The sequence below is a fragment of the Rattus norvegicus genome, chromosome 10 (assembly GCF_021556685.1).
Source record: "Rattus norvegicus strain SHRSP/BbbUtx chromosome 10, alternate assembly SHRSP_T2T, whole genome shotgun sequence".
NCBI lineage: Eukaryota > Metazoa > Chordata > Mammalia > Rodentia > Muridae > Rattus > Rattus norvegicus.
The window spans coordinates 22,361,137-22,375,368 of record NC_141543.1 but is presented as its reverse complement, the minus strand read 5'-3'; positions in this window follow the sequence as shown (position 1 = coordinate 22,375,368).

The following is a 14,232-nucleotide window of genomic DNA, read 5'->3' as shown; positions in this document are numbered from 1 at the left end:
GGTGCTGTCAGGGATGAAGGGCTGCAGCCTGGGGCTGGGGGGTGGGGTGGGTTATCATACCACTGTCCCTGCAGTCACCGGGGGACCCACAGCACCGTGTGTGGTGTTTATGTACTTGGCTCTTTAAATGGGCCGTGGTAGCATGCGTGGTCAGGGAGACTTGAGTCCTAATCATACTCTCCCTGGCCTGTGTCCCAGGGCTGTGCTATCGTCCTTGTCTGTGACGAGGGCACCTCTAGGCAGTAACAGTGTCTCAGAAGTCCTGGGAGGGTCACACGGTAAATTCAGCTCACATGCCAGCTGCTTCCAAGTCACTTATGCAGAAACTCTGTGGTCACCACCAAGCAAAAGCAAATGGCTTCAATCCTTTTTCTCATTTTGAGTAAAATGTGCTTAAATAAAGAAGATGCTGGGGTTGGAGAGGAATCAGGACCAGGTGTGATGGGTAATCTCTGACTGTCAACTTGACTGGATCTGGGATCAACTGAGATGCTTCTGGGTGAGGCTATGAGGAGACTTCCTGGGGAAAAAGTAACTGAGCTGGGGGCACAGTGTGGCAGAGCTTTCTGGGAGTCACTCAGATGTAAAGAAATCAGAGGGAAACGCTGTGCTCTTGCCTGCCCACTCTCCTCCTTGTTGGTAAGTGCATCTGCTGCTGCTGCTGCTGCTGCTGCTGCTGCTGCTGCTGCTGCTGCTGCTGCTGCCGCCACCGCCACCGCCACTACTGCTACTGCCTCCAAACCCAGTTTCTTCAGCTTTTAACATAGAGTGAACACCAGTGACTCTCTAGGAATCCTCCTAGCCTTCAGCACTAGATTGGTACTGCTGAGGCGAGGCACCAAGCTTGGTGGACTGAGCGACTACCAGATTCTCAGCCTCTGCAGTGTATGTACAGCCACTGTTGGACTACACAGCCTGTATTGTGGAATCTGATCTAATAAAGGCTCTCTAGAATGTGTACTAGACCTATTTACTGGTTCCGTTCCTCAAGAGAGCCTTACTGATACACTAGGATACGGCATACCTTTTCAAGTGAGCAGTGCAGCCCAGCCGTACGCCAGCTTTCTCCATTCTGTGGGAGGCAAACGGGTGAAATTCACAACTGCTGCTTGTGAGGTTCTCGTCTGGGTCTCCAGCTTCCCCCTCTCCCTCCACTGTGGTCTTGTTTGCTGGCAGGGTATCCCTAGAGAAAGCGAATCCACAGAGTAGCAAAATAATAGGGACTGAATTATGAGCAAATTGCCAGTCAGTTTTCACTGAAGGCTTGATTGGTAAGACCCCCCAAATAAACCCACAGGAGTGCTCCCACCAAAGTGTGGTGGTCTCAGACAAAGGCTCTCGGCACCTATAAAAGATGTTTCCCTGGTGTATTAGAATTCTTTAGAGAAACTACTTATAGGAAACACACACACACACACACACACACACACACACACACACACTATTCTCTCTATATAAATATATATGATTTACATGTATGTCAATCCTTCAATAAAACTGACTTCAGTCACATTAATTTGCTACTCTGTGGATTTACTTTAGCTATCTATCTATACACACACACACTATATATATATATATATATATATATATATATATATATATATATATATTGGGGGTGGGGACTTTATAGAATGACTTACAGGCTTTGGTCCTACTAATCCGACAACAGATGCCTATGAATTGAAAGTCCAAGAATGCGGAAGTCAGTCCATGAGGCTGGATGATCGGTTGGTCTTTAGGATATGTGTATCCTGAAGAAGTAGGCTCTATTGCCAGTGAAGGGATGGACTCACTCGTGAGGCAAAAGCAAGCAAAACCCTCCATGTCCTTCCAGCAGAAGGCATGGCCCAGATTAGTGGCTGGTCTTCCTACCTCGAAGATCCAGATTCAAATCGATCTCCCCACTTTGGTTAATTCAAGTTGACCACAGGGGTACCAGCCACATCTGGCTGTCTGCCTCTGGGAGCAGGTTGGTTAGAGGACCAAGCGTGATTGTAAACATGCCAAGCTCCTGAGGGACCCCTCCTGTCCATCCTGCTCTTGGTCAATGTGCAGCTGGGGACCCCTCTGAGTCCTGAGGGTGGAAGGGGTCAGTCATACTCCCTTCTGAGGTCCAACAGCCTGGCTGACCTTAAGCCAGACAAATACATTAAAGGGAGGGAGGTGCCTGTGAGGCTCCCATGTGGCTCCAAACATATCTTTGTGCCCTTTAGTGACACTACGTAAGTGGTAAGCAAAGTGAGTGCACACCACAGCTGGCAGAAATTTCTGAAAATCTCTTTATTACTGGATGTGGTCTCCAGATTCCACAAAAAAAAAATCCATCAGAATTCCAGGGAGCTGGAGACAAAAATCCTAAAATTTACATGGAAACACAAAAGACACCTCCCCAAATACCAAAGCAAGGGAAGCCAAGTGCATATTTCTCACCCCCCTCCCCACCACACACAATTAAAAATGGACCAATTAACAAAAAACTTCCAATGCCAAAACTGCCAGGAGAAAACATTTCAAGACATAGACGAGAACTTTCCAGAAGAGTCCAGAAGCACGTGCTCGGTGTCCGCGCCTAGAATTGTCAGGGAGAGCACACGAGATCAGAGGGCAGACTGCGGAGCCATAGGAAGCCCCTCTCAATTTTACTGTACCCAAGGAGTGAATGTTTAGAATATGTATAGCACTGTGGAAACTAGACATCAGAAAACACCCAGGTCATCCGGTCAGTACATGAGCCAATGACCCGAATGAGCAGTTCTCAAAAGGAAGGAAGGAAGGAAGGAAGGAAGGAAGGAAGGAAGGAAGGAAGGAAGGAAGGAAGGAAGGAAGGAAAGAAAGAAAGAAAGAAAGAAAGAAAGAAAGAAAGAAAGAAAGAAAGCAAGCAAGCAAGCAAGCAAGCAAGGTCAGTGGAGGTTCTTTAAGGCACTCCATATCCTTAGCCATTGGGGAAATATAAATAAAAATATTTTATCTGATATTTTATCTCCCCCCAGTCAGAATGATATCAAGAATAACCCCAAGAAAGCAAATGAGGGCTAGAGGGATAGGTGGCTCCGGGTCAAAGGCGCTGGCTGCTCTTCCAGAAGACTCAGCCAATTCCCAGCACTGTGTGGCACCCACAACCGTCTGTAACTCCAGCTCCAAGGGATCCGATATCAACTCCTTGCCTCTATGGGCACCAGGCACATTGTATACAGACACATACAGCCAAGGAGGGAGAGAAAACAGACGAAACAAATCCTGGCAAAGAGTTCTTATTCAGTGCTGGGAGAATGTGAACTGTGGAGAGAGAGCTCTCAAACCAAACCTAAACCAGGTGTGGTGGCGCACACCTTTAGTCCCAGCACTTGGGAGGCAGAGCCAGGTAGGCCAGCCTAGTCTACTGAATGAGTTCCAGAACAGCCAGGGCTACACGGAGAAACCCTGTCTTGGAAAACCAAAATAAATAAATAAACCCAAACCAGAATGGCCTGGGACTGGAGAGATGGCTCGGCGATGAAAAGAACTTGTTGCTCTTGCAGAGGACCCAAGCTCATTCCTTAGCATCCATATTAAAAGTGGCTCACATCAGCCTGTAACTCTAGCTCCCATGGACCTGGCCCCTCTTTTGGCCTTCCGTGTCACCTAACATGTGACATACATTCACACAGACATATATATAAGCATAAAAATAAAAGTAAGAAGACAATATGACCCAGCTATACCTCTCCTGGATATACCCCCTAAGGAGGTTAAATCCTGCCACAGATTTAAATTCATCCACGTTTACTATTACACTGTTCACAATGGCCAGTAAATGGAACTAACCAAGATGTCCATCTACAGATGAATGATAAGGAAAATGTAGTGATATATACAATGAAATTGTATTTAGCCATGCAGATAAATGCATAGAAAGAAAATGCATAGAGCCATTAGTTCTTGTGGTAAGTAAAATAAACCAGACACAGATATTGCGATCTTTCTTTCATATGCAGGTCCCAGATTTTAATTTTTATATATGTGTATGTGTGTGGGTGTCATACAGCTAGAGGGTAGTAGAACACACGGGACAAGAAAGTGGGGTGGTGATCTCCACGAAGAAGTCCAGGTGCTGTCGCTAGGGAGAAGGAATGGGAAAAACCTGACACAGAAGTGGAAGATTACAGCAGTGCCGGGCCATAGGATTACAGCAGGGCAGGGCTGTGTGGCCAAAAGCAAGTGGAGAGGTGGGAAGTGGCAGTGTGGGAGGTGATCTATGAGGGGACCTGCATCATCACATGGGTCTCTGCACAGAGCAACTCATGGGAAGGCAGAGAACAGCTTACCACCCATGGGCATTATAGCTAGAGCTGGGCTGGAGAGAAACACACCAGCAAACACACATATAGTATGAATCTCTGTGTGTGTGTGTGTGTGTGTGTGTGTGTGTGTGTGTGTGTGTGTGTGTATTGTTGAGATGATAAATTTTACAGCTGTAGTTGATCTGGCTTGTGGTTTGTCCCCACATTCCGAGAGCCTGCTTCTGACAATGTCCACAGAAACCCTCGAAGCAGCTAAGCACCCCTCCCCAGATACAAGAGTCTCTGCCCTCCCCCTTCCCACTTTTGGTGGGCTCTGGGGCGTGGCTCTTGGGCATGGCTGTGGGCGGAGCAGTCCTTTAGCTCCTGTCTGTGTTGCCCCCATATCCACTTTTCTTTTACCTTTTTGATTCTCGAATATCTGTTTAACCTATGTCCTGGGACTAAATTATCTCTATCTGGGAAAGTAGTTGGGGGGGGGGGCTTGGTTAGTTGAGTGTTTTCGTACAGTCACCTTTCAGTATCTGTGGTTCTGGTTGACACTTTATTTTGTCCAAGCCTCGTCTCAAACTCAACATGCACCTAAAGATGGCTGTGAACTCCAGGTCCCCCTTCCTCCGCTGCCTGACTACTTTGGATGACAGGAATGTACAACTGTACTCATGTATGTGGTGCCGGGGATGGAACGGGGGCTTTGTACATGCTAGGCAGGCACCCCTGTCAACTCAGTCACATTGTCAGCCCGGTTTTCATTTATTAACTTTTTCTCTTTGAAACAGTCTTTCCTGGGGTAGGCTGGAACTTGTTGTGTAGCCCAGGATACCTTGAACTCAGAATCTCCTGTCTGTCTCCTAAATGCTGGGATTACAGGTGCAAGCCATTGTGCTGGGCCCAGTCCTTGCTTACATAGCAAAACCCACAGTGCAAACTCCCTTCTGTAGAATAGTGTAGCATTTGCTTAGGACATGCTGTGCACAGCTTCCGTGAACATCTCTGGGCGGATTCTCGTGGTGAGTGTGATAGCTTGCGGTGGAATAGTAGGCAGTATTGTTTTTCCTGAAGTTTTTAAATTTAAAATGTTTATGGGTATGAGTGTTTTGCCTACATGTGTGTCAGTCATGACATGCATGAAGTGCTCAGGGAGGCCAGAAGAGGGCAGAAGATCCTTTGGAACTGAAGTTATAGATGGTTGTGAGGCACTGTGTGGGTGCTTGGAACCCAACCTGTCCTCTCTGCTAGAGCAGCTAGTCCTCTTAACTGGTGAGCCGTCTCCACAGCCCCCGTTCCTGAAGAGTTTTGATCTCTATTTGGTTGACTCCAGATACAAATGCCAGAAATATGGATGTGAACCAGAGGACAAATACTTCATAATTCCAAGATAACTGAAGAGACCATTTCGTGCTTAGTGAGTGCATGATATACAATGTCTGCACTTTTTACTACAGTAAATCTTTAAAGTGGACTAGAAGCTTTTGGAGTGGCCCCAGATTGGAGGGAAAATTGTGGAAACCTGGCCTGCATTGAGACCAGGCCGAGCTCAGGGTCCTGACCCTAGGACTCTCTCTTGTCCACCCACCCCCATCTCTGCTTTATCTTTTCTGCTGGGATTTAAGAGAGTGGGGCTCTCTTTCAGTTGAGTAATGCATACACTGGTGAAAGACCCTGGACATCAGGCAGGAGCCAGCGCCTCTGGGCCACACTCAGCACTCCACAATTCTTTGTGCGGTCACCTTGTACGTGGGGGACCAGTTCCTGAATCATCTTTCCCTTTGACGTTTTTTTTCCTGTTACCACAATCTGACCTTAACTGTGTGGTTGCAGAAGTCTCCAGAGTGTCTCCCAGGAGTGAGCAATAGGTTTATTTAAGGCGGAACCTAGTACATTCCAAGACTGAGGCTGAGGAGGGGTCGGCTGAGGCCGTGGATGGCATGAGTGTGCCTGCTTACTTCTCCATAAAAATTAAACATTGATGCTGCGGGGTGTAGAGCATCTTACATGTCTTCCAGAATGGATCAATATTTTAATTTTATAACGGTCTCTTCTGAGCGTGCTATTTTGCACGAATACACAGTTACAAATGGAAATGGTATATTTTGGATGATTTCAGAACTTACTAGAAATTCTATTCTCATGCCAAGGCAAAATTCAGTGAATGATTTATTTATTCATTTATTTTATGTGTATGAGTTACACTGTCTTCAGACACCAGAAGAGGGCATCAGATCCTATTACAGGTGGTTGTGAGCCACCATGTGGTTGCTGGGATTTGAACTCAGGACCTCTGGAAAAGCAGTCAGTGCTCTTAACCTCTGAGCCATCTCTCCAGCTCCTCAGTGAATGAGTCTTGGATTTACTTTCTTTTTACTTACGCGCGTTTGTGTCTGCACGTGTGAGTTTCTGTGCATCCCTTGCATGCAGGCGCCTGCAGAAGGCAGAAAAGAGTTGTCGGGTTTCCTGGAGTTGGAGTAACAGACCAATGTGATCTGACAGATGTGGACGCTGCGAATCAAACTCAGTAACCACCCAACACGTGGATATATATATATTTTTTTTTTGGTTCTTTTTTTCGGAGCTGGGGACGGAACCCAGGACCTTGCGCTTCCTAGGTAAGCGCTCTACCACTGAGCTAAATCCCCAACCCCGATAATTTTTAAAAAATCAAATTCATCAGTAATGCAGACAGCAACTTTTACGATGGAGCATTCTAACACAGTCCAACGAAGGACGTGCTAATCAGATGCTTCTGTGTTAAGGAATGCTGTGGAAAGATACCGAAGGTCTTCGTGTTTCCCTGACTGAACCATATTGTCTCTGTGATGGAAGAAAATTTCGTACATTCAGTAGAGACGCTGCAGTTTACGGCATATATGGGTCCGATTCTGCATCTGAGCTGAGATGGTTCAAGCAGCATTCATGGCACTTCATTGTATGACCACACAGCGCGCACAGTGCAGAGTGCGTCCATGTGTTGTGTGCTCAGGACCAGAGTAGAGTCCCCAAGGCGAGGGCTGCCAGAAACAACCCAGACTTGTTAATTCATTTGACTTTGAACCGACCTTTCGTCATTTAGTGTTCAGAAACCTTTTTATCGTTGTCAAGCTTTTCATGATCCCATATTCAGTTACCTCAGGTGGGGATGTGGCCCAATTTAAAGAGCGGAATGGCACTGCTTAATATAAAGTTTCTCGGGGTTGGAGGGATGGCTCAGTGGCTAGGAGCATTGACTGCTCCTCCAGAGGTCCTGAGTTCAATTCCCAGCAACCACATGATGTCTCGCAACCATCTGTAATGGGATGCCCTCTTCTGGTGTGTCTGAAGACAGTGACTGTGTACTCACGTATATAAAATAAACAAACCTTTACAAAAATTAAAATTTCTCTTGGTATTTGCCCTAGAGAAATGGATAGATGTTTCCACACAAACTCCTATGCATGAGTGTTCACAGCAGCTGTGCTTGCACACACTTTCAGATACCTGTGGAGCACCACTCAGGAGATTGTAGGCAACAGCCTGGGGTGGGTCTCAGAGGAGTAGTGCTGAGTGCAAAGTCAGTTGGCTGGGGTGCCGTGCAACAGAGCCCCAAGTAGCCCATTCTCCAGAGATGCCGCCACTGATGTGGAGAGCAGACTGCTGCCTGCCAGGAGACAGCGGTGAGGGGGGTGAGTGCAGTGCAGCGACAAGGGGAGCTCCCATGAGGTGGTGGAATGGGACGTTTTTGGTTAGTTCTTATTTTTCCAGTGCTGGGGCTCGAACCCATGGACTGGCACTTGCCATGCAAACACTATATTACTACAACCCCAGCCCTCTTGTTACTTCTTATTTGTGAGGCAGGGTCTCAATAAGGCTTCCCCTTGGTAGGGACTGCAGGTCTGGACCACCACACCTGACTTCATTTGCCTTTTAATGTTGAATTCCAACAAGTGTTGTACGTCACTTTGCGAGGACACAGTCTGACATTTATCTTTTTGCAAATGTCACAGAGTTTATTTACATAAATGAAGATGGCTTAGTCGCATGAGGTCATGCAATCCTACATAACCACCATCATATGTGTGCTCTGTTGCTGACCCAAATGTTAAGGAGAACATAACTGTGGTGGTTTGAATGAGAATGGTCCCCAATGCGCTTATATATTTGAATGCTTAGACCCCAGGGAGTGGAACTATTTGGGAAGGATTAGGAGGTGTGGCCTTATAGGAGAAGGTGTGTCATTAGGGGTAGGCTTTGAGGTTTGGTTTCAAAACCCACACCAGAACCCCCCCCCCTCTCTCTCTTGCTTTCCAAAGATGTAAAGCTCTCAGCTGCCATTCCAGTGCCATGCCTGTCTGCTTCCTACTATGATGATCATGTATATACCTCTGGAACTGTAAGCAAGCCCCCAATTAAATGCTTTCTTTTACAGGAGTTGCCTTGCTCATGGTGTCTCCTCACAGCAATAGAACAGTAACTAAGACATGATTAAATAATAAATAATATTATATTTATTATAATATAATTAAATAATACCACAGAGGGAAAGTTGCTGCTTTTGCAACTTGCTATGACTCTACAGTCATTTTTAAGCAAAAAGGATTAAAAAAACCCTTTTTATTGATTCATTATGCATCTCATATCATACACCCCAATCCCACTCAGCTCCCCATCCCTTTATATCCACCCTTTCTCCCTTGCAACCTCCACCCAAAAGAAAACAATATCCACTCACTGAGACTCCTCTCAGACATTGGACTGTTTCCCTGTGTCATGGAGATCCTGCAGTTTTGGACCTGCCCCTCTACGTGTTCCAGCAGGTCATAGATGGGGTAGATGTGGGTCCAACTCAAAGCCCTAGATCTGGGTCTGAGCTGGTCAGCCCGCCAGCTCTCCCATGCCCATGCCACCTGGGCCAGCTCTCCCATGCCCATGCCACCTGGGCCAGCTCCCCTGTGCCCATGCCACCTGGGCCAGCTCCCCTGTGCCCATGCCACCTGGGCCAGCTCTCCCATGCCCATGCCACCTGGACCAGCTCTCCCGTACCCATGCCACCTGGGCCAGCTCTCCCATGCCCATGCCACCTGGGCCAGCTCCCCTGTGCCCATGCCACCTGGGCCAGCTCTCCCATTCCCATGCCACCTGGGCCAGCTCTCCCAAGTGCCGCAGCTGGGGAGGAGCAGGGCCAGGACTGCACAGTCCTTGGATATCCATATGGCTCCAGGCAGCAGACCTGATCAGGGACGTCCACATGGCCTTTGGTGGTAACAAAGAGGTCATGGACATCAACATAGACCCCTGCAGCAGCAGGACCACAGACCCAGACATGACCCTAGCCGGCAGCACAGGCCAGGACATCACCATGGCCGTAGGTGGCAATGTAGGCTGTTCACACCAGGCTGTTCTTCTTCACCCTCGACCCTCCAGGTCTCCTCTCTTCACAGTGCACAAACCATTCTGCTTCTCTCTCTCTTCCTCACAGTAGTGGCTCCCAGCGGCCACTCGATGGGCAGGCCTCTGGGTGTTTTTTGCCCACCCCATACTATGTGGCCACAGGAAGGGCCAGTAAAGGAATTTAGTGGGTGGAGAGATCATTGAATGGTTTAGACCACATAGCTTATTCAGCACAAAAAAAAAAAAAAAAAAACAAAAAAACGTTTTTTTGGTCAACTTGACACAAGAGAAAACCTCACCTGAGGAATTGCCCCCATCAGACTGGCTCATGGGCAGGACTGTGAAACACTCTCTAGATTAATGATTCGGGGAGGGCTCTGTGCAGTGTGCGTGGGTGTTCCTGAGTGAGTTACAGAGAACAAGTCAGTAGGGCCATCCCTCCAGGTCTCTGCCTCAGCTCCTGCCTCTAGGTTCCTACCTTGAGTTCCTATCCTGGCTTCCCTCAATGATGAACTGCAAGTTGTAAGCCAAATAAACTCTTTGATCCACTCCATTGCTCTTAGTCATGGTGTTTATCAGAAAACAAACTAGAACGCTGTTCTTGCAGAGGACCTGACTTTAAGTCCCAGACCCACATCTGTCATAACCACTGTAACTCCAGCTCCAAGGGCATCTGATATTTCTGACTTCTGGGAGGGGCACCTGCATTCATGTGTACACACACACACACACACACACACACACACACACACACACACACAATTAAACTTTTTAAATCTTCTAAGTTTTTTTATTAAAAATTTTTATATAATATAGTTTGATCATGTTCCCCCTCCCCAATTCTACCAGATTCTCCCTCTCTCCTTACCCAACCAACTTTGTCTTTTCTCTCTTTAAAACAAATAAATAGAAATAAAACAACAACAACAAAGAAACACACAAATGAAAATAAAAATAAACAAGCAAAAGATTGATAAGACAGATGCAGATGCTCACAGCCAACCATCAGACTGAGCACGGGGACCCCAACAGAGGAGTTAGGGGAAGGACTGAAGGCTGAAGAAGTTTGCAACCCCATAGGAAGGAAAACAATATCAACCACCCAGCACCCCTGCCACCCCCAGAGCTCCCAGGGACTAAATCACCAACCAAAGAGCACACATGGAGGGACTCACAGCTCCAGTCGAATATGTAGCAGAGGATGGCTTTATCTGGCATCAATGGGAGGGGAGAGCCTTGGTTCTGTGGAGGCTCAATGCCCAAGCATAGGGGGATGCTAGGGTGGTGAAGCAGGAGTGGGTGGGTGGGTAGGAGAGCACCCTCATAGAAGCAGAAGGTATGGGGGATAGGATGGAGGTTTGCGGAGGGGAAATCAGGAAGAGGGACAAGGGGAACAACATTTGCAAATAAAATTAAAAAAAAAGAAAAAGCCCAACCTTAGCAAAATGAGACAAAAGTTCTACAGAAAAGGTCATTTTATGTTAGTCAGCTCTTCCTGGGCACCGGCCCACCCTAGGGTGTGGCTAATATACATAATGAGACTGCTTTGGAGGGTTTTATTTTTTTTTTGCCAGTGTGTATCAACTGCTTACCTACCTAGGAGCTGGAGAGATGGCTCAGTGGTTAAGAGCACTGACTGCTCTCACAGAGGTCCTGAGTTCAATTCCCAGCAACCACATGGTGGCTCAGAACCATCTGTAATGGGATCTGATGCCCTCTTCTGGTGTGTCCAAAGACAGTGACAGTGTACTCACATACAGTCAGTCAGTCAATCAACTGCTTACCCCAGTCCACCTCCCCATCTACATGGCAGGGCCCCATCTGGCTTGAACCTTTGCAGCCCTATGTGTGCTGCCATGGTCTCTGTGAGTTCGCATGTGCGTCGGTCCTGTTGTGTTTGGAAGACATCGTTTCCTTGAGGTCATCCATCACCTCTGGGTCTCACGGTCTTTCTGCTTCTTCTTCATAGATCTCTGAGCAGCGAGGGGAGGAGTTTGATGGAGACATCCTAGTTAGGATGAAGGGCCCAAAGTCACTCTCTGCACACTGTTTGGTTGTGGGCCTCTGTATTTGTTCCCGTCTGTTGCAGGAAGATGCTTCTCTGATGAAGGCTGGGCAAGACACTGCTCTAAGGGCTTAGCAGAATGGCACTAGGAGCCATTGATTCTATTGCAAATATTTGTTGTGGTAGTTTTCAATTCCAATCCAGGGTTTCTACCCCATCTTTGATCGTTAGGTCCCGGATTAAAAAAAAAACATAACTTTTATTATTTACTATAAGCGTTAAACAGCATAAGAGCTGGGCAGATATCTACCCTCTATGCTATTAGAATCTACTTTTCTATTGATAACCCTGAGTTAATATATGCTGTTTTATCTGGGCTGCTCTTAACTTCAATTGGCCAGCCCTCAGGACCATGTTTTTATGGCTCCCCTTACCCATGGTGGCTTCTTCCTTCTCCTTCACCTTCTCCTCTGAGGTTCTCTTATGACCCCCCAAGCCCAGGAACCCTAAACCCCACTGATGTCTATCCTTCCCAGCTATTGGCTGTCAGCTTCTTTATGCACCAATCAGAAATAACTTGGGGGCAAGGTCACATAGCTCACTTGGGTCTACATGCAGACGTGGGGGCCCACGCTTAGCATTACAATACTCGGCAAGACCAAATCTCAACAGGAATGACCTCTGGTAATGTAAGATTTAAAAGTGAAATCCTCTGCTGGGTTTTCCCTCAGGCAGATTCACTAGGTGCTGCCCGGGGCACACACACATGCAGGCATGTGTCACTTGCCTTAGGTGTTGTGGGTTTGGCGTGTTGGATCCTCTTAGAGTTCATTCTTGTCCAGGAGCCCAAAGGCCTTTGACAGCACCCCACAGGTGGCCCTCAAGGCTGTGGGTAGTTAAGGAGAGCTTTGTGTCTGCATGTTTCAGCACCCCACTTGGAATCCCTTTATAGAACAGCCCTTGCTTCCAACAGAAGGGGCTAGCCTTCCCTGGATCCCTGTCCTATGAAAGGCCAGATGTGACATGAACTGCTATCTTTCCTGTGGCGCCGTGACTGGGACGTCCCAAGGTCACTCTGTCTTGTCTAGTATGACAGTTCCTGTCACAAATGGGCATAAAGTGCTCACGTGTATTTTCTCTCAGTTCTGGAGGCAGGAGCTAGAAAGGCATGTAAAGGCTGTGCCACCACCAAAGGTCATAAGGGAGAGTCCTTCCTGCCCCTTCCAGTTGCATGAGGCTACCTCACTATCTGTTCTGTCTTCACGAAGTGTCTCCTGCCTCACCGCTCCATCTGGGCACCGTTCGTTAAGGACACTTAACGTTGGCTTTCAAGCCTCCTGGGTAATGCAGGAGAAGTTCATCTCTGTGTTCTTAATCACACACGCAAAGAGCCCTTTCCAAAGGAGGCCACATGCACACGATCTAGGAATTTGACATGGACAGATATTTGGGGAGCACAATTCACCCCTCCCACCATTAGGCTTAGCTAAGACAGGATGTGAACTCAGGCTGATCTAATGGTCTGTGGAGGGAGGGAGGATTGAGGAGTCTGATATTGGTCCCCTAGAACCCCAGAGCTGAGCCTGGCAGAGCTCGTGTGGGCCCTCCACTGATTGCTTTCTTTTCTCTCTCTCTCTTTTAAGGTAGGGTCTTGTGTAGCCCAGGCTAGCCTCTAAGTGTAGTTGAGGATGACCCTGACTTTCTGATCCTCCTGCCTCTACTTCTGAGTGCTGAGATGACAGGAATGTATCACCACACCCAGTTTTACCAGGTAGTTGGGACTGAACCCACGGCTCCATGCACACCAAGCAGGCACAGTACCAACAGAGCCACACCCACAGCCCCCACGAAGACTTTTTGACCGAAAACACAATAAAGGAGTGGAAGGGAAAAGGCCAAAGCCCGTCGGCTGCAACAAGAAGGCCTTTGGTCCTAGGCCTTCGTTCTCTGGCCCATTTTCCTGGACCCATATCCATGCATAGGGAGCCAAGGTCCTTGCTAGCAGAAGGAAGGTTTTCTTACTGCTTCTGTCTTCTTCCTGGGGGTGAGCTTGGGTCCTTTCAATGGCTCCTTCTAAGATCTGTTCTGGCCACTGCACCTGAGGTCTTCAAAGTCCTACTACAGGCTTTAAAGTCAGCTGTTTAAGGATGCCTTATGTTCTACTGCTGGGACCTGTGAGGGGTTGCCGTTGGGCAGGACTCAGCTTCCAACAGAGTTCAGGGAGGGAAGACAGATGGTAGAATGGTGTGCAGACAATCAGGGGGCATCTTACAGTTGGGAGCATGGGAGGGGCCTGCAGAGGACCGGAGGTCATCATTTAGCTTGGGGAAGGGTCTACCTGGCTCCTTGGAAGAAGTCTCAGCTTCCAGAACAGTCCTAGGAGGGATCATCATGGACCAGTGGTAACCTTTTGACAGTATTTAGCCACTTTGGGAGGAAAGTTCAGAGGGCCAAAGAATGGTTTGGGAGTGGCTTGAGTGGGGGAGTTTCCTCGGGAAGCCCTCTCTGAGCCATTGTGGAAAAGGGGCAGAGAGCAAGGTGAGAGGGACCAGGGAGATGACTGCTGGACACTGGCCGTCACGT